Genomic DNA, 19,113 nt, shown 5'->3' with positions numbered 1-19,113 from the left:
TCCTCACACACATTCCCATGACGGTGCCGTTGAAGATCTTGCCAACACCGTCGGAGCTTCACGTGATTCGGTGCACGATGAGGAGAGGGAGGAAGAATCATCTTCGGATGAGGCAGAATCGTCTTTCGAAGATGAGGACGAAGACAAGGAGGAGGATTGATATGTCTTTCGTTTGTGTCTTGAACTTGGTTTGCATTTTGAACTTGGTTGGATGAACTTGTGGGCATGATTTTGAACTTGTGGGCATGAACTTTTATTTATCAACTTGTTTGTGTGAAAATTTATATGTCATGTTCATTGCATTTTGAATGTTTTCAAATCCATTTTGTGTCTAAAATGCCATATATGCAATGCCCCAGCGATTCGCGCGCGTTGCATTTTTTGCACGCTCCTGGAGCGGCACGTGTGCTGCATTTTAGCGCAGTGCTGTTGGAGCCAGCGCTGGCGGCCGCGTAAAACCAGACAAACGGCGCGTGAAAAACAAATTTTTAGCGCGGCGCTTAGCCGGCTGTTGGAGATGCTCTAAGAAAGGAAATTTTTTAACAGGAAAATCTTGTGGTCACCAAGTTAAGGTTTCGATTTTGAGGTCATATATATATGAACCTGTTACCAGCTATGTTTAATTAACCACCAGATTGACCCCAAATGATAAAACTACAATTCATGTCATGGTCTACATCTCGAATGACTTTGAGCAAAGCATATCGCCGTAGTATATTTATCATCAGAGCATCTCCAACAGGCGTCGAACGCACCGCGCGCAAAAAACAGCTTTGCTGCGCGCCCATCGCCTGGTTTGGCGCGGCACGCAGCGCTGGCTCCAGCAGCCGCGCTAAAATGCAGCGCGCGCGACGCTCCAGCAGCGCGCGCGCCCATTTTTTACAACATTTTCAGAAGCATAGATAATAAAAACGATAAATTTACATAGATAAAACGATAGAGTGCATAGATAATAAAAAATGATACGAATGTATTTTACATCGGTGCAACTAGATAGATATTTCGAAAGCATAGATAGATAAAACTACGATGCAACTACATAGAAACTACTACGACATACATAGGTAGAAACTACTCCAAGTTGCTACCATCATCACCATCATCATCCTCGTCGGTGTCGTCCGAGGTATCGAGCCACATGTCCAACCAACGTTCATCGTCTGACGTGAAGATGGACCTCCCACCTGCTACAACGATATCAAACAGCGCATTCGCCAATGCCTTCCGCCATCGCCGGTCCGCCCGCTTCAAGCGGCGCCTTGCCGTCATCTCCGCCCAGTAGGCATGCTCGTCGACGACGACCTTCGGGTGGCGACGGCGCCACTCCGCCATGGCTCGCTCGTCCTCCTCGGCAATGAGGAGGCGGCGCTGCCGCCGAGCATGGTCGGCACGGTCCATGTCGGTGATGAGACGCGGCGGAGGGGCGACGCGCTGCGCCTGCTCGCGCGTGAAGACATCCCGGAAGTTCATCTACGACCGGGGCCTGTCCAAACGCCACGCCGCCGCGTCGTACGCGTGGGCCGCCACGTGCGCGCTCTGGAACGACCCGAGGCCGAGCCGGACGTCGCCGGACCGGATCTCGGCCGAGTACCAGCCGTTGGGGCGCTCGCGGATGCCGCCGTAGGCCGAAGAACCCCGGTACAACCCCCCCCCCCAAAACGTATAAAGGGTAGGGCGGTCATTTCACACGCCGTATGAAAATACCCGCCCGCCGTACGCATGCCCGCGTCGCCGTACGGCGTTGTCGCGTACGCCCGGCCGTCCGCGCCCACGCCCGGTGTACGCCTTCACGCATGCACGCCCGCCCCACTGCCTACGCCCGAGTGATTAAAAAAACCGGTCGGGCGAACCCTATCTTCACGTCGCCTCAGGCGCCGCCACCGCCGCCGCCATCTCCGGCAGTACCTGGCCGATCGGGCGATACCGGACGCCGAGAATCACCCGTCGTCAGCCCGGCGTGCTGTTCGCCCTCGTGTTGTGTGTGACTAGATGCCAACAACCGCCTCGGTCGGGCAGACGCCTCCGTCGTCACCAGCTCGTAGCTGTTCACCGTCGAGTCTCCGGCGAATCCCAACACTATTCTCATGTCTGACGAAGGCAATGAGGTACGCGAGGCGCTGGCATAGTGATTTAAAAACGGATTTTAAATGCAAAGATGTTACGTGAAGTTTGAATGAATCTTTGATTATATATGAACGTGTATAGATTGAGGCTGAAATAGGATATGACGGTGATGATGGCGGTAGCGAGGACGGATCATTGTCATTGGATGAAGACGAACATGGGCGGCGAAAATTATATGCGTTTGGATGAGTCTTACAGTGGCAATGTAAGTGGTCTGCATGGTGTCTTACATATTAAATACAAGCATCCGCGATGACAATAACATGTTTGAATTTTCACAGATAGGAGGGGATGATGACAATGAGGATATGGATATAGATGATTCATATGGTGAAAGCGGAAGCCATGTAGGTTTAGATTTATGTATTGTAGTTTTTTTAAAGTGACATGAAAAACGCATCAAATCTTACATATCATATTTACAATTTGCGCAGATGGAAGTGGAAGGGTACTATGAGTGGAATTTTTTCGATGATGCCAATGATGAAAACGATATTGATGCATCTTATAATGACAGCTCGAGCAAAGTAAGTAGTGGAAAGTGAATACATATGATAGTCCTTATACAACTACTTACTGACATATAAGGTTGTTTGTAATTTTTTCCAGGGAGAGGTTAGTGGCGCGTGCAAAAACGATGATGATGCCGATGGTGATGAGTGCGATTTTGACACTGGGTACGATGAATACCAGCAAGAATCACTGGACAGGCATTGGACGGTGATGTCCACAACGTTCAGGACAGACGAGGAGGCATATGATTTCTATAATGATTATGCGAAAAAGCGTGGATTCAGCATTAGGAAGGACAACTTGAAATATGCAAAGGGTATCGACGCACCTAGGCACCTGAGGAAGTTTCTGTGTTTAAGGGCTGGGAAATGACAGGCCAAGTTTTGTACCATGAAAGGGAAGAAGCGCAGGTTGAGAGCGGAGACTCAGTGCTATTGCGAGGCCCATCTAACTGTGAAGCTTGACAGGGAGCGCTCCATTTGGTATGTCAGTAGTTTCAGCGATGATCATAGTCACACTCTTGCTAGACCGGATGAAGTTATATATCTTCGATCCCATAATCAGATAAAGGAATAGCAGAAGCTCGAGATCTTAGCAATGGCTGGTGCTGGGCTCAAAAAACATTGGATTTATGACAACTTCGTTAGTAGGTATGGATCATATGCATGGGCTGGTTTCGGTAGGAGGAAGCTTTATAACATGTGTTATAGGGAGAAAATAAAGTTGCTAGCAAAGGGTGATGCGGACACTGCTATTGGTATCATGATGACGAGAAAGGCAAGGGATCCAGACTTTTCTTTGAGTACACTGTTGACGCAGAAGGCAAGCCGAAGAACATGTTTTGGTGTGATCTCAGTCACGTCGGGATTACCTTGACTTTGGTGATGTAATCGTCTTTGACAACACTTACAAGATGAATAGGTACGGAATGCCATTCATACCTTTTGTTGGTCTAAACAATCATCGTTGCACCACTGTGTTCGGTTGTGCTGTTGTGTCAGATGAGATGGAGGATACATATGTTTGGGTGTTGCAGACCTTCTCGAGAGCTCATTGTCAGAAGAAGCCGAGGTCTGTTATTACAGACGGAGACGCTGCCATGTTAAGGGCTGTCAGGAAGGTCCTTACTGACGTGTGGCATCGACTTTGTTCGTGGCATATAGAGAAAAACATGCAGAAACACCTCCACCACAAGTCCCTTAAGAAGTTCAAAGCTCTTATTTACTATGCCACTACACATGATGAGTTTGAGGCGAGATGGACAGCTTTTACAGCTAAATGGGAGTCGGAGAAAACTGAAACATGGTTGCATAGGATGTACAGGAAGAAAAGGCTTTGGGCTGCATCATATCTCACCGGTGGGTTCTTCCTTGGTATGCGGAGTAACCAGAGGAGCGAGAGTCTGAACTCTTGCCTTCATATGCATCTTGACTCTGGCATGACAATTGTTGATATGGTTGTGCATTATGAGAACTGCATTGTTCGGCTCCATGAGAACGAGTCACACGACGACTGCTTGTCCACACAGACACTCCCTGTACCAGTACTCGACGAGTTCAAATGCATTGAAAAAGCCGCTGCTCGTGACTTCACTGCGGTGAACTTTTACCTCTTGCAGAAAGAAATGAAGAAGGCAGTGGATCTTGAGATCATAGATATACTCAGTGGAGCCGTCAGGAGGAGATTCATAGTGGCATGGAAAAATAACAGGCAACTAAGATTCAAAGTGGACTATACACCTACTAATTCAGAAGAAACAGTGAAGTGCAGTTGTGATTGTATGAAACGTAAAGGTCTTCCATGCAAGCATGTTCTTTATGTTTTAGCCAGGTTGGACGTGAAGGACTTACCTAACTGCTTAGTGCTGCGAAGATTCACCAAGAATGCTAGAGGTGGACTGCCCATTGAGGGAGTCATGGATTAGGGGGTCTCTGGACAGCCAGACTATATCCTTTGGCCGGACTGATAGACTATGAAGATACAAGATTGAAGACTTCGTCTCATGTCCGGATGGGACTCTACTTGGCATGGAAGGCAAGCTAGGCAATACGGATATGTATATCTCCTCCCTTGTAACCGACCTTGTGTAACCCTAGCCCTTTCCGGTGTCTATATAAACCGGCGGGTTTTAGTCCGTAGGACAACATACAATCATACCATAGGCTAGCTTCTAGGGTTTAGCCTCTCCAATCTCGTGGTAGATCAACTCTTGTAATACCCATATCATCACGAATAAATCGAGCAGGACGTAGGGTTTTACCTCCATCGAGAGGGCCCGAACCTGGGTGAAACATTGTGTCCCCTGCCTCCTGTTACCATCTGCCTTAGACGCACAGTTTGGGACCCCCTACCCGAGATCCGCTGGTTTTGACACCAACATTGGTGCTTTCTTGAGAGTTCCTCTGTGTCGTCGCCGTTAGGCTTGATGGCTCCTACAATCATCGATAGCGATGCAGTCCAGGGTGAGACTTTTCTCCCCGGACAGATCTTTGTGTTCGGCGGTTTGCACTGCGGGCCAACTCGCTTGGGCATCTAGAGAAGATTGAAAGTTACGCCTCTGGCCACCAGGTCAGGTTTGGAAGCTTAAACTACACGGTCGATATCCGCGGAGACTTCATCTTCGACGGATTCGAGTCCCTGCCTTGTGCGTCACACGGTCACGATGAGTACGATTTAGCTCTACCATCGGAAAATGTTCAGGAGGTCGCACCAGTTGCGCCGTCCATGGACGGGTGGATGGACCCCCCACGGAGGCCTTATCCTCAGCGGCGATCGAGCCGAATATCGAACTTACCCTACACGAGAGCCGTGTTGTCAGACTGTCGGATCCTTCTCCGGCCACGTACTCCGAACCGCCTACGCCCGTTCCTAGCGAATGCAATTGGGCGCCGATTATGGAGTTTACCTCCGCGGATATTTGTCAGCACTCGCCCTTTGGTGACATACTGAACTCATTAAGGTCTCTCTCCTTGTCAGGAGGATCCTGGCCGAACTATGACCGGCAGGATTGGGATGCGGACGACGAAGAAATTCGACGCCCACCCACCACCCACTTAGTAGCCACTGTCGACGACTTAACCAACATGCTCGACTTTGACTCCGAAGACATCGACGGTATGGACGACGATGCGGGAGACGAAGAGGAACCACCGCCCACAGGGCACTAGACAGCCACCTCATCATACGATATATACATGGTGGACACACCCAAAGAAGGCAATGGCGACGAGACAATGGAGGATGACCCCTCCAAGAAGTAACCCAAGCGCCGACGTCAGCGGCGCCGCTCTAAGTCCCGCTGAAGCAAAAGTGGTCAAACCGGCACAGGAGATAATAGCACTCCGGATAGGGACGAAGATGGCAATAATCCCCTCCAGCACGATTTAGGGCAGGAGGATGGAAAGGCCAGCCCTCCTGAGAGAGCGGCAGACGAGGAGGATGATAATTACACGCCTCCCTCCGAAGACGAGGCAAGCCTCGACGATGACGAATTCATCGTGCCATAGGATCCCGTCGATCAAGAGCGCTTTAAGTGCCGGCTTACAGCCACGGCAAATAGCCTTAAGAAAAAGCAGCAACAGCTTCAAGCTGATCAAGATCTGCTAGCTGACAGATGGACTGAAGTCCTAGTGGCCGAGGAATATAAACTCGAACGCCCCTCCAAGAGTTACCCAAAATGAAGGTTGCTACCCCGACTGGAGGAAGAAGCGTATGATGTGGCTGATTGGCCACCCCGTGGCCGCGACAGAGAGGCATTCCAGCCAAAAGCTCAGCCCGCACCCCGACACCATTCAAATAAAAAGGCATGGGGAAATACGCCAGACCTGCGAGACATATTGGAGGACAAAGAAAAACATGCAAGATCAATCTAAGGATCACGAGGGCGCGCCACTACGCGAGACGATAATCGTCACGCCGGATACAGTAAAAGTAAATCCGGCCGGGCCGGGCACAGCAGACAAGACTCACTGGAGCTGCGTCGCGACATTGCCCAGTACAGAGGCGCCGCACACCCCTTATGCTTCACAGACGAAGTAATGGATCATCAAATCCCAGAGGGTTTCAAACCCGTAAATATAGAATCATACGACGACACAATAGATCCTGCGGTATGGATCGAGGATTTCCTCCTGCATATCCACATGGCACGCGGTGATGATCTACATGCTATTAAATACCTCCCACTCAAACTCAAAGGACCAGCTCGGCATTGGCTCAATAGCTTGCCAGCAGGATCCATTGGCTGTTGGGAAGATCTGGAAGCCGCATTCCTCGACAACTTTCACGGCACTTATGTGCGACCACCAGATGCCGATAACTTGAGCCACATAATTCAGCAGCCAGAGGAATCAGCCAGGAAATTCTGGACATAGTTCCTAACAAAGAAAAATCAAATCGTCGACTGTCCGGATGCAGAAGCCCTAGCAGCTTTCAAACATAACATCCGCGACGAGTGGCTAGCCCGGCACCTTGGTCAGGAAAAACTGAAATCTATGGTAGCCCTCACAACACTCATGACCCACTTTTGTGTGGGAGAAGACAGCTGGCTGGCTCGCAGCAATAACATATCAAAGAACCATGGTACTTCGGATACCAAGGACGGCAATAGCAGGCCATGTCGCAACAAACATAAGCGCCGCATTAACAGCGATAATACTGAGGATACGGCAGTCAATGCCGGATTCAAATGCTCTAAACCCGGTCAGCGGAAAAAGCCATTCAAACAAAGCACTCCGGGCCCGTCCAGTTTGGACCGTATACTCGATCGCTCGTGTCAAATACACGGCACCCCAAACAAGCCAGCCAACCACACCAACAGGGATTGTTGGGTGTTCAAGCAGGCCGGCAAGTTAATTGCCGAAAACAAAAATAAGGGGCCACATAGCGATGACGAGGAGGAGCCCCGACAGACGAATACCGGAGGATAGAAGAGGTACCCCCCAGAAGTGCGGACGGTGAACATGATATACGCAACCCACATCCCCAAGAGGGAGCGGAAGCATGCGCTCAGGGACGTATATGCTTTGGAGCCAGTCGCACCAAAGTTCAACCCATGGTCCTCCTGTCCGATCACCTTCGATCGCAGGGACCATCCCACTAGTATTCGTCATGGCGGATTCGCTGCACTGGTCCTAGACCCAATCGTTGACGGATTTTATCTCACTCGAGTCCTTATGAATGGCGGCAGCAGCCTGCACCTGCTTTATCAGGACACAGTGCGCAAAATGGGTATAGACCCCTCAAGGATCAAACCCATAAAAACGACCTTTAAAGGCGTCATACCAGGTGTAGAGGCCCATTGCACAGGCTCAGTCACACTGGAAATGGTCTTCGGATCCCCGGATAACTTCCGAAGCGAAGAGTTAATCTTCGATATAGCCCCGTTCCGCAGTGGTTATAATGCACTGCTCGGGCGAACCGCATTTGCGAGATTCAATGCGGTACCGCATTATGCATACCTCAAGCTCAAGATGTCAGGACCTCGGGGGGTCATTACAGTTAATGGAAACACAGAGCGCTCTCTCCGAACGGAGGAGTACACTACGGCCCTCGCAGCGGAAGCGCAAAGCAGCCTCGTAAGGCAATCCACTAGTTCGGCGTTTAAGGACCCGAACACCTTCAAGCGCGCCCGGAGTAATCGGCAACAGGACTGCCTGGCACGTTCCGAGTCGCATAGCAATGTGGCCCCCACCCCAGTCCCAGCCAAATGGCGAAATCCGTGCCACGCGTACATAATTATGCATTAAAAATACCATGGGCACAGGCGGGGAGGGGGCACGACTGCGGCACGCTCCAAGATGGGCTTAAACCGCACTAGGGGCTTCCCGCTTTGGTATTTTTCTCTTTCAGGACTTTAATCTCTGGAAACCCTGTCCGGCAGTATGATTGCCAAACACATGATGCAGCAACCAAGGAGGCAGAAAGCTACGTCACACCACGGAACTCCCAGGTGGATTACGATAACGAGTGAGATATTTGCTTTAATATTATTCCTCAGCTTTCCCTTGGAAGGGACATGTCAAATAGTCCTACTTTTTGCTTATCGCACTACTTGTATCATTCTGCTTTAACGCACCTTTTTGAATAAACAATGCATAGCATTAAGATTATTATTGCATTCTTATATATATATATATATGTTCATTCGTGACATCCAGCACCCGTACACTCTGGTACGGCCAATACGCTAGGGGCTTAAGCATACCCCATAATACGGCGTGAGAAGTCCGAACACTTTCAACAGTGCGGCACCCCGAACTTATAGCATTATATGCATCAGCTCCGAGTCATGTCTTGGGTCAATAGTTGGGTTTGCCCGGCTCCCATGTTTTGGTACCTTACGTTCCGCTATATCGGCTAAGGTAGCACTGGGAGAACTACTGCGATTGTGCCCCGGTTCTGCTGGGCTAAGCACCTTAGTAGAGAAAGTTAAAACTGACTGTCATGATAAGGCGAGAGACTGGTCGCTGTTCGAGAGGTTTTCGAGTCCTTAAAGACTTATGCCGCTTAGAGCGAGGAGTCGGCCCTGTCCGGCTTAAGGCGTGTATCGCGTCCCAGATTCGGCCTTCCGAATACTAGGGGCTTCGCCGAAATTTAAAATTATAGAATTCTATGGCTAAGTGAGAGTGATAACGCACTATAGTCTGATTCCCTTGTTCGTTGTGCTGAGCACCTCCCTCGAAGGACCCAAAAATGGGAACAAGAGTGCTCAGGTTTATCCCAAACACCCCAGCACTCGTGGCATGGGGGCAGAAGCCGACGACTAGCCATCTCTCAGATTTGATAAACGGCCGAACAGAAGGTAATATTTTAAATTCAAACAAGCGTTGCATAGCGCATATGAACAAGTTTTCATAAATACAGGATTACACGGGCGACTTTACTCAAATATTGTATCTTTGGTACACTCGTCCGCTACAAGACGGGTACCCTTCAAGACACCCTCATAGTACATCTCGGGGTGGCGATGCTCCTTGCCCTCCGGCGGCCCTTCCTTGATCAGCTTCACGGCATCTAGCTTGGCCCATTGCACCTTCACACGGGCGAGAGCCCGGCGTGCACCTTCGATGCAGACGGACCGCTTGACGACTTCCAGCCATGGGCAGGCATCCATAAGCCGCCTCACCAGGCCGAAGTAGCTGTTTGGAAGGGCGTCGCCAGGCCACAGCCGGACTATAAAGCCCTTCATGGCCTGTTCGGCCGCCTTGTGCAGCTCAACCAGTTGCTTTAGCTGGTCGCTCAGAGGCATCGGGTGTTCGGTCCCAGAATACTAAGACCAGAACAGCTTCTCCGTTGAGCTTTCCTCCTTGGCCTGGTAAAAGTATGCGGCATTCGACATGCTGCGGGGAAAATCTGCGAATGCTCCTGGAGAGCTCCGGATCCGGGTAAGTAACAAGTAATTTACTTTCACATGCTTGCTTTGCATATAGAATGCCTTACCCGCCGCTATCTTCTTCATCGCATCAATCTCCTGGAGGGCCTTTTGGGATTTGGCCTTGGCATTCTTTGCGCTCTCAAGGGTCGCGGCAAGCTCGGACTCTCGCGTCTTCGAGTCAAGCTCCAACGCCTCGTGCTTCGTCACGAGAGCTTGGATCTCTTGCTGCACCTCGCCCACCCGCGCCTCTTGTTTTTCCCGCTCGACGCGCTCCCGGGCCGCTTTGTTTTTGGCCTCGGACAGCGCTTGCTTCAGCGCTGCCACTTCGGTCATGGCCCCTGGCAAATTCATGATGATCCTGTCATTTTGCAATCACATCTTTTTTTTATGTATAGCTATAGACTAGGTATTACTTACCTTTGTTCTCCTCGAGCTGCCTCTTAGCAAGGCCGAGCTCGTCCTTGGACCCTTTAAGGTCCTGCTTCAGTACGACGACCTCCGTAGTCAGTGCGGCAGAGGCCAACAGCGAAGCCTGCATACGCATATAGACATACTTATATTAGACTCCTGCGATATTGTTTGATCCTCTGTTCGGCTTTTCTTTGTGAACGCCGAACAGAGCATCAGGGGCTATTGTCTATGCGGTAATATTTTTCGTATATTTTAAATACTTACCTCAAAGCCCGCTAGAAGGCTCGCACAGGCTTCAGTCAGTCCTCTTTTGGCGGACTGAACCTTCTCGATCACCGCACTCATAATAGTGCGGTGCTCTTCGTCGATGGAAGTGCTGCGAAGCGCTCCCAGCAGATTGTCCGGTGCCTCTGGATGGACAGAGGTCACCGGCACAGGCATCTTGCCCCTCTTGGAAGGAGGCCGCCTGCTCGGGTCCGGAACCACTGGAGGTTCCGGCACGGTGTTCGGTTGAGGGCCGAACTCGGAGCCCTCGGGGGCTTTGCTCCCTCTGTTCCCGGAGTCCGAAAGGTCGCCTTGAGGCGCCTCCGGGGCTGTCTCCCCCCGACCCGGTGCCTATTGAGACAATACCTTGGCGTTGTCTGTAGAGCAAGGGGAGGTGGCGGTCGGAAGAGGATCGCTATCCATATCCGACGAGCCCAGGGAGCCGTCCGACGATACGTCGATACGGGCTCGTGGCGGTCTGCATAGTCATAATTCGGCGTTAGGAGAAGCAGTGCGACAAAGGAATGCTAGGAGTTACTCTGGTACCCAAATACTAACGACTTCGCCAGGGGCTTGTCCCTGAGTAGCCACTCATCGTCGCCTTCGGTGGTGGTGGTGGAGTGGTCCGGAAGGAGAGTCCTTCCCTTCTTGGACCCTTCGGCCTTCCTAGGTGGGCGGCCTTCCTTTTCTTGTCTCCCCCGGCTGGAGGGGAGCATCTTCATCTTCCTCCTCGTCTTCGGGGGAGGAGTGCTTCGTGGAGTTATTGGGCGATGAGTCCGATACCACCTGGTGCCGAGAACTCTTTCAGGTTTCCTTGGCCTTCTTGGTCTTCTACGGCACCTTGTAAGGAGCCGGAGTCAGCATCTTCGTCAGGAGAGCGTCTGCTGGGCCTTCGGGCAAAGGAGCCAGACAGTCGATCTGTCCGATCGTCTCCTGCCAGTCCTGTCAAAGGTACGGGAGCTTAGATCCCGCATGGAGTCAAACTATGAAAAACAAGTATCCTGTGAGAGGTAAAACAGCTTATCGCGCTAGCTTGGCGCTTCGCGCAGAATCCGCGATCCTCGATAGTGGGAGGGGGAACCTCGGCACCCTTGAATAGCACCTTCCAGGCATCCTCGTGAGTTGTGTCGAAGTGCCTGTTCAGAGTTCGGTGCTGGGCCGGGTCGAACTCCCACAAATTGAAAGCCCGTTGTTGGCACGGGAGGATCCGGCGGATGAGCATGACCTGGACTATGTTGACGAGTTTGAGCTTCTTGTTCACCATGTTTTGAATACATGTTTGGAGTCTGGTCAGCTCTCCCGAACTACCCCAGGACAGACCCTTCTCTTGCCAGGAGGTGAGCTGCGTGGGGATGCCAGATCGGAACTCGGGGGCCGCTGCCCATTTAGGGTCGCGCGGCTCGGTGATATAGAACCACCCTGATTGCCACCCCTTTATGGTCTCCACGAAGGAGCCCTCGAGCCATGTGACGTTGGGCATCTTGCCCACCATGGCGCTTTCGCACTCCGCCTGGCGGCCGCTCACTACCTTCGGCTTGACATTGAAGGTCTTCAGCCATAAGCCGAAGTGGGGCTTGATGCGGAGGAAGGCCTCGCACACGACGATAAACGCCGAGATGTTGAGGATGAAGTTCGGGGCCAGATCGTGGAAATCCAGGCCGTAGTAGAACATGAGCCCCCGAACGAATGGGTGGAGAGGGAATCCCAATCCGTGGAGGAAATGGGTAAGGAACACTACCCTCTCATGGGGCCTGGGGGTGGGGATGAGCTGCCCCTCATCTGGGAGCCGGTGCGCGATGTTGTCGGGTAGGTATCCGGCTCTCCTCAGCTTCTTGATGTGTCCCTCCGTGACGGAGGAGACCATCCACCTGCCTCCCGCTCCTAACATGGTTGGAGAAGGTCGAGGTGGGAAATGCAGACTTGGGCGCTGGAGCTCGAGTGTGTGAAAATGGATGAGCAAAGGAGGAAGAAGGCGTGGATGAAAAGGTGAATCCTTATCCCTTTATACAGTCGGCCAAAACTATGCGCCCCCACTAGCCTGGTAAAACTCGCTTATCCCCTAAGCGTCATAATCGATGGCGTGGTTGGGTTACCCACGCCCGTATTGATAAGAATCCCGTAATAAGGGGAACACGATCTCTACTTTGACAAGACGTGTCAAAAAACTGCCTCGCGTTATGTGCGGGGCTAGTTAAAGGAAACGGTTCGAATAATCACCGGGTCATGGCATAACGTTATGTTGCAAAAACAAGTCAGCAGATTAGATTTGTGGAAATATTATTCTCTCTACGATGGAATGTGGAACTTATTTTGCAGGGTCGGACACTATCCTTGTATTCAAATTTTTCTGTGGTGTATTCGGAGGAGGAACCCGCCTTGCAATGCCGAAGAAAATACTGCGCGCCAGACTCATCGTCATTGAAGCCTGGTTCAGGGGCTACTGAGGGAGTCCTGGATTAGGGGGTTTCCGGACAGCCGGACTATATCCTTTGGCCGGACTGTTAGACTATGAAGATACAAGATTGAAGACTTCGTCTCGTGTCCAGATGGGACTCTACTTGGCGTGGAAGGCAAGCTAGGCAATACGGATATGTATATCTCCTCCTTTGTAACCGACCTTGTGTAACCCTAGCCCTTTCCGGTGTCTATATAAACCAGAGGGTTTTAGTCCGTAGGACAACATACAATCATACCATAGGCTAGCTTCTAGGGTTTAGCCTCTCCAATCTCGTGGTAGATCAACTCCTGTAATACCCATATCATCAAGAATAAATCGAGCAGGACGTAGGGTTTTACCTTCATCAAAAGGGCTCAAACCTGGGTAAAACATCGTGTCCCCTGCCTCATGTTACCATCCGCCTTAGACGCACAGTTCGGGACCCTCTACCCGAGATCCGCCGGTTTTGACACCGACACCCGTGAAACGCACTAGCGATCTCTTTGCATGGGGATGGGCAGGTACTGAGGAGAGAACTAAGTACAGTGAGTTGACTATTTTGTCAGCGGAAGCAAATCATGCGGCATGTCATAGACCATTCCTATTTGATAAACTGAAGGCTGCTCAGGAGGATGTGATAGCAAACAAGGACGTTGAGGAGGAAGATTATGTGAGACAGCATAGGGTTGCACAAGACGATGCTTTTGTGCCGGATCAAGATCATGTTTTTGTTGGTGATCCAGAGAACATCAATACGAAAGGAGCACCGAAAGGGCAGAATAACAAAGGCCGTGGTAAGGAACCTGGCGTGACTAAAAACGGTAGACCTAAAGGTTTTGATGAGAAACCTCCTATACACCTATGCGGTTTATGCAGAATAAAAGGTCATTTCAAAAACAATTATCCTCAGAATCCTAAGTATGTGCATACATTTTTATTAATGTTCTTTTCTTGTTAAGTTTATTCTTTACAAAATTATGACGTATATTATGATCATTGTATGCAGGAACATGGCATGATGATCATAGCAAGACTTGTTCGAATAAGAAAAACAACTTCTGAATAGAGTTGACGATTTATTTGGTTGTATTGAATAATAGTACTTATATATTTATTTCGGAACATCGATACAGGGGACTTGTAATCGCTGTTTACTTATGTCATATTTGTTGGCACTATACTCGTTGTTCTTAATATGATATGCGACATACACATTTTACGTTATAATATATATTTTTTGGTGTTATAGGAATTGTTTTTAATACGATATATGATGTGTACATTATTTTCGTAGAAATATATAATTTTGTATATAAAACATGCATGTTGGGCAATTGGAGGCGTTGTACGGCCGCCGATTGCTCTATTTTAAAATAAAAACGTTTACAGTCGGGGGGCGAGTGGCGCCAGCGGGCGCAAATGGGCGGTACGTACGAGGACGATTCTGCTACCGCCGCACATGGCGATCCCGAGGCAGACGCCGCCCTCGGGCACAGAGGGGCGCACGCGGGCGGAAGGGGAAAGAACCTCGGGCGCGGCACAGGCGAACCCTGGAGCGACGCACGGCGCGGGCCGGCTGGCCAGATAACGCGGCGCACGTGTGCCATGTCGCGCCGATCACGTGGTGTGGCGAGGGCGACGGTCGCCTCGAACGGCGCGGGCGACGGTCGCCTCGAACGGCGCGGGCGAAGCTCGCCTCTATACCATATATCAAATTCGCGAGAACACTCATTCAATGTAAAATATAAATTAAATTCTAAAAAATCAAATGATTAAAATATACTTTAAATAAATCTGTCAGTCTACATAATCTGGACATGCGAAATATATTTGGAACTCACATAAAAAAATAAAATCATCCACACTCAATCCTCACTCATGAACATATCATGTTTCGAAAACTACGTAGAAATCTCGTATGAGATTTTTATTTTTGTTTCCTCTTTGCAGGTCGAATTACTTTGTTCTTCACTTCTGTAAGCTTATTTTCTGGGGACAAAATAATTCCAGATATCATTCTTTCTCTCGAACTGTCAATAAATTCCTGAAAAGGAATAAAAATAATTTTAATTTCATCACTTATATATAATATGATGAACTAATTTTTCATACTAAAAATTTATCCACCTGAGAAATAGCAGTAATAAATTTTTCTCCGTCCCAGTATTGAAAACAGTGAAGGACGAACAGCCCACATGAATTCTTGTGTTCGAAAATCATAAGTGTAATTTGAAAATCACGTTAAATAAGATAGCACTAATCAATTAATTTATTTCAAAAGCACCTGCAACATGTAACTCACCCATCTTCTTGTTGAGGCATGTCGTACGGGACTATAGGCCATATAGACACATCCGGGAATGACATAATTGCACTATCATTTGCATCTTGGATATCTCCTGCAAGTTGCTCTTCTGACAAAAAAAATTATAAACACGTTGACTACATACGGTAAACAAATTATACGGTTAATTGTACACACATGAATACAACTTACAAAATTTTCAACAAATTTCCTGGTAGCTTCAGAGATATTTTCTTCCCCCCTCAAAGAATCAAGAATTTGGAACTCTTTCTTTCTAGTGTGCATAACACACGTAATCCAATGTTTTTATTCTTATTTAAAGCAAAATAACCCTATTTCATAAGTTAAATATTGTTACTAAGCTCGCATATGATAATAATGAAAATACAATTCTGCAATACAAACGGTACCTTCGGTTTTGCAAAATATTTTGTCATGCATTTGTTGAGAGGTTCATTTGCATGTGCTAAACCTTCTGGATCATCTACCGACTTCCCTCGTCTTACTAACTTTAGACGAGTGTTTAATAACCAGTAAGACCTACGGGTGGGTACAAGATACTGTCCTTGACGATACTTGAATCCGATATGTACGTCGCATATGCGTCAATTACCTGAAATAGATTACTAAATTTAACATGGATGCAATATACTTAACACATGAAAATAAGCATGACAATAAAAGAACATACATCACCGGATAACCATGCATGGTTAAGTATCTGGCAAACTCTTGCCGCAGAAAGTCCTTCATGTTTACCGTTGTTGAATATTTCATGGTTCTTGTGTTTTGGTGAGTGCTCGTACGCTTTCACGTGCTGCACAGCGGCACGCACCGTATCATCCACAGAATGATTGAACTGAGGGGTTGTTTCATTAAACAGTTCTACAACAGAAGTCAATATAGTTATCGTACAAATTTGTAATATATAAGTATCAAAAAAATATTCATACCATGTTTAACTTACTCGCTTTCGCGCAATGTTTCGCACGTTTTCTCCTAATCTTTTTAATATAAGGAGATCTGCCACTTTGATGCACTCCGCTTTCGCTTCCCTGGAATCACCTCCATCTTCTCTTCTATCTCGCTATTACCATCTGACACGCCCTGTGACACTTCTTGCTCATTTTGTTGCACTTGCCATCTTGTTGCTTCTATTTCATCGGTTTTAGAGATGATACTTCTTTTTTTCCAAATGCTCTGGGACATCTATAGGATCATCCTTCTCACCTTTATAGCTACTCAAGTGACCAGTACTTAGTTTGAACGAACCCCCTCCTTCAGAATCCAAATCATAATGTCCACTGCCATTTCAGCCATTAGGTGTGTGTATGTCATCATATTGAAATTCTTTTTTAGGATACTTGTTTTCATACCTGGACTCACTATTCTGTCCAAACAGATTTTCTTCCTCCTCTGCCATTGTGCCTGGTTTGTACCGTACACCTGTTTTATTCATTTTCTCTAACAATCTCTGCAAAAGTAAGCCCAATTACATGTTATATCTTTTTGTCAATTTATTGAGTTTAATAGAGTGCATAATAGAATTGCTACATTTTTACCTATGCGCATAACTCCGGCATACGAAACAATTCCTTACGAATTTCCTTCATATTACTCATAACCCAGTCCATAAAAGGCTTTAGGTTAGCAGGGACCTCGGACACACAGTCCACTTTTTTATTTCCGTAACGGATGACTTTCGGCTGCTATGTTTCTTACTGCTTTCAGCTTGTTCATCTGCAAGTTTTTTCATTCTATACTCTTCCGTAATGCAGTCATCTATCTGCAAAGTGAGTATGCAATAAAAACATGAGTACATGACATTATCAATAGATAATTAATGTATTGTTAAATAAACATTACAATATTACCAATCCATGACCACGACCATTTTCCGGGTCGTACTTGTCTCGTTTCTCCGCTTTAGATTCAGTCCAGTTTTTTATTAGGGGAACTTGCAACGACAACGGGTCATTTTTCGGGCCGGTGGTTGGCTGCACCTTCTCCCAATACAAGTACTACAAAACAAATCACATAATAAATTACTAATGCATAACATGAAGGAATATTAAATAGCATTAATTAATACCATACCTGGAGTAGGGCTAGGTTACCACATGGCCATTGCCTCACACGGCCGTCCTGCTTGAGTTTACCAATCTCCGTCAAACAAGTTCGCAAAGTGAACATGTTAAAATTCAACGTGCTTATCCGCTTCGTCATGCACCAACGCGTAGTACTCCTTTGGTATGGAGACAGCCGACATCGGTACAATAATAGTCCCCAACAAAACAAGAACAGCCATCCGAAGAAACTCATCGTCAGCGGATTTATTCCTCACAATTTTTTGAATCAAGTCATCTATCATTATCTGACCATTTTTTTTGTGAACGTACTGAGTGGGAATTTTCTTTATTAACTCTTTTCCTTCCGTCGCAAGAATGCCAAAAACATCCTCACCTTCATTCTTAAACCCAAATATTGAAAACACTTCGTCCGGTCTAAGTGAAATAAGGCCTTTACTGCCACTATCTTCTTGTACCATGAATTTTTTGCTGTTTGGGTTGTAACCTAACATCATAAAATGCAGCAAACAATCCCTCATTTATACTGACGGAATGATCAACATCTCTTGCAAGTTTGTTTCGTAGAACTTAAATCGCTGAGCGGTTGTTAATTTCTCAACAAGACTTATCCACTTCTCTATGGAACATGGAATCACACCATCGATGTCCATACTGCATGTTACATTTTTCCTATTAATAAATTTAATTACGCAATAGCGTACGAAGAAATTATACAAGACGGGAAAACGTGACCTTAATCCGGGCGGCGGCCGCCGAAACAACGGCTATGGCGGAAGGTAAGCAAGCAGCCGAGCGTCGCCGATGTGCGCCGGCAGACTCGGGGGCCCAATGCGGCAACGTGCGGTCTTGACGTCGACGACAATGGACGGCGATGGACGGCGCTATGCAAACGGGGCAATCGTGGTAGGGCGTCTTGGGGGCACGGGGTGGCGTACGGGGGTGACTGGTGGGGTTGGGTAGGGTTCCGCCCGTGCGTGGCGGTATACGTCGATGGAGAGGGAAAACAGGTGTCGGGCGCTGATTGGGCCAGGCCCGATACCGCCCAACCTATCTGTGCGACGGTGGCCACCGCCCGACCTGCTAATGTTTAGCCTTGTTTATTTATTTTTTATGTTTCCATGAAACGTCACAATTTTTTATACTTCAGTAGGTGTTCCCTTTCGCAAAGCCATGAAACGCCGGGATATTTTTTTTCACACGCTACAGTATGGCACACAAGCACGCCTGCAAAACTTGGGTGCATTTCGACACTCGATGCATTTACTACGATTTTCTCCATGAAAATACCCAGAAAACGTCTCTCGACGTGACGCAACTTCCGTTCGTACTCCGATTCCGTCGTAATCTGGCGTGGAAGACCGTGGGGGTCACTGACACGTGCACGCAAAAGTTGGGTGTGTTTTGTCCATGTTGACATGTAGTCACAGTACAAACCGATGATATCGGTTTGGGGTGTGACATGCATTCAGTATGTGTTCCCTTTCGCAAAGCCATGAAACGTTGCCATTTTTTTCACACGCTACAGTGTGGCACACAAGCACGCCTGCAAAATTTGGGTGTGTTTGGACACTCGATGCATTTACTACGATTTTCT

This window comes from Triticum aestivum, chromosome 3A (assembly GCF_018294505.1).
Source record: "Triticum aestivum cultivar Chinese Spring chromosome 3A, IWGSC CS RefSeq v2.1, whole genome shotgun sequence".
Lineage (NCBI taxonomy): Eukaryota > Viridiplantae > Streptophyta > Magnoliopsida > Poales > Poaceae > Triticum > Triticum aestivum.
The sequence above is the reverse complement of the archived record's forward strand: the minus strand, read 5'-3'. Positions refer to the sequence as shown.